This window comes from Nilaparvata lugens, chromosome X (genome assembly GCF_014356525.2).
Source record: "Nilaparvata lugens isolate BPH chromosome X, ASM1435652v1, whole genome shotgun sequence".
Classification (NCBI taxonomy): Eukaryota; Metazoa; Arthropoda; class Insecta; order Hemiptera; family Delphacidae; genus Nilaparvata; species Nilaparvata lugens.
Window position 1 is genome coordinate 346,523 of NC_052518.1, and position 3,014 is coordinate 349,536.

Genomic DNA, 3,014 nt, shown 5'->3' on the forward strand with positions numbered 1-3,014 from the left:
CATTGTTGGTAGGCCTACTGTTCAAAAATATAATAATCAGATCGTGATGTTTCATATAAAGTGGATATTTAGTTTGAATGCTTTAGTTGCTAGACCTGATCTTTATAAGAAGCTCAATGACAATTTCCAAAGCACATTAATATAGCCTAACTGGGTCTATCAGATTTAGTTGGAAATTAATTTAGTTAAATACGGATTTTTACAATTTTAAAACCTACATAAGGCTGGAAGACATTGGTTCAAGTATTTCATTAGTTTCTTTGTAAGTATTGATATCATCAATAAAAATGTTTGATCAATGATAAATCCTCAATTTAATTTCTATATTCCATGATATGTGGATCCAGCTCTCTGAGTAAATTAAAGATCTGAATAATGATGCCCCATTGATGGCTTAAATAAATACATTTTGAATATAAAAGAGTTTATTGTCAAAAGTGCTATGAATAATCAAAACTACAAACCTTTTAAAATGTATTCTTTTGAAGACAGGGTCATTCACTTTTGTCTTTTTTGTATGGGAGGTTCAGCGAACACATTGAATATTATTTGAACTTTTATAATATTGTATCATACTTTTATTTTTTAAATATTTTCTTTCAATCATTTCATACTATCCTTCAACTCTTAAAGATGTTTCATCATTGAAAACATTTTCAAAAACGATTTTCTAACAACTGAAAACAAACACTTTTGGATTAGTTTTCTAATTTTCATTTTGGGGAGCATTTTAAGGTGGATTGGCAAATATCAGAGTGACCATTAAAGTGGAAATATAATTCTCACGAGTACCAATTGGTCTACTCCCACTCAGTCAGGCCGAGCGAGTATGAATTGTCTCATTTGAACTCATGCAAATAATATTCTCACTGTACCATACACATTAACTAATACTGATATACTAATATATTCTCATTGGAAAAGGGTTTGGAGAAATTTGATACTTGAAATATTAATTTGTTAAATTATTCCCAACACTATGCACAGTAGCCTAATAGAGCCTTATCAAGATTATTATTTGAAACAAAACTTGAATCATTATATTCAATAAAATATAATTTAATTCATCAAACATTCTCCAATTCATTAAAATTACAAGTGAATCTCTAAAATATACTGCAAGACTTATTCTCACCTTTTTTGTGATATTTCTCAATTTTTGTTGTGTTATTCTCCAACAAAAATGACATATTCATGCTGCCTTCATGATTTCTCAAAAAAGGTTGAGGAGAAACAATTTCTGAAGATCTTTTCGAAAAATTTGAATTTTATAGGTAATAGTACAATTTTCCCAACAGTAGAGTTGTCCAACACTATTTTCATTTGAAACTATTCCAAATTTTCAACTTTTCAAGTGGATCTCTCATGCAGATGTGTTGATAATTAATTATATCTGTCAAAATACGTTTTTTGACAGATATAATTGATTAGTAAAGTATTAATCGCGAGATAAAATTGACTATAAATAGATCAATATGAGAAATTTTTTAACACATCTGCATGAGAGATCCACTTGAAAAGTTGGAAATTTTCAATAGTTTAAAATGTTAAAATGAAAATAGTGTTGAGTGTTGGACAACTCTACTGTCCTATTAAAAGTTGTTTTCCAAACTCTAATTGTCCTATTATCTGACAACTTCCAATGGTTTCTCTATGACATCCAACAAAATACAACACCAAAAACCGCGAGGTCTGAGACCTTTTGAAACGACATCTGACGACATATGACAACGATGTAAAACATCCCACAGTAGAGCTGTACAAAACCTCACTGAAAATTATTCAATTAGAATTTAATACATCTAGCTGAAGGCTAGAAAATTTTAATAGTAGTGTGTCTTCAAATTTTCCGCTATTGAATGCTATAAAATTTACAGATGAAAATTGAGATGATTTATGTGAATTTTTTGATGTGTGTGAGGACATTTTTGTGTAGCAAAAAATTAAAATTGCCGACTCACCGAACTGCACTCAGCTTAAGCCTGCAAACAAGCAAATGGAAAAATTAGTAAAGGAGGTTTACAAATTAATACAATAAATATCTACAAAATCAAAGTGTTAGAATACATTAGAAGTTTTCTCTAAGAATACAAGAAGAGCTGCAAAAGTAAAATGAGTTCAGTTTACCTACTTGGAAAACAATTTATATAAGAAGTTTTTAGATTACATCAAGAGCCAATGAAGAAAGAAAGACATCTTATATTCATTTAATAGGTCTTGAAATGGTTTTGTAGACTCTAAATGAAGATCAAAAACTGAGCATATTTAAAACAATATCATTTTTATAGCTTGAATAAAATTAAACTTGTAGTTGATGAAGTTTAATGATCATTAAACTAGCTTCTATATAATAATAGAGAGTGCCTAGGGTTGTGTTTGTTCGCATCAAAATATGTCAACTTGTGGATTGCATACCGGAAAAACGGGAATGATTTAGATCTCGAAATTTTGCACATAGATTCTAAAAATATCAATCTCGTGCACCTCGAAGCCCAAATTTCAATTTTCCCTCTATATTTTTTAGAATTAATGTTCAAATTTCATTCATGGGAGATTATAATTGAAATGTACAAACCATATGCTAATATAGAACTTTAATCTAGAGAGACTACCTCTTCGAAACAAAATGGATAAAATTGGTACGGTAACTATAAATTAATAACCAGTCCAATTTTGTCAGGTTAGCATTAAGTTGAGGAAGCTAAACAAGATTTGAGTTCTGTAACTTTATTATGTTAGTACCAAGTTGAAGAACTTATCTATACTATAATAAAGAAAAGAACTGGCTTATACACGTACGGGATAGGAAAATTATGTTTGACGCATCATCACGTCTAGACTACTGGACTGAAATTAACTTGAAATTTTGCATATAGATTCTTAATTAACCGAGGATGGTTCTAGACCTACTTCAAACTCTTCAAGATTCCACTCGGTCAAGTTTTCATTTTGTCAAGATTTAAAATAGACCCTTGCGGAGCACGGGTTACCTGCTAATTAATAATAAAAAGGAT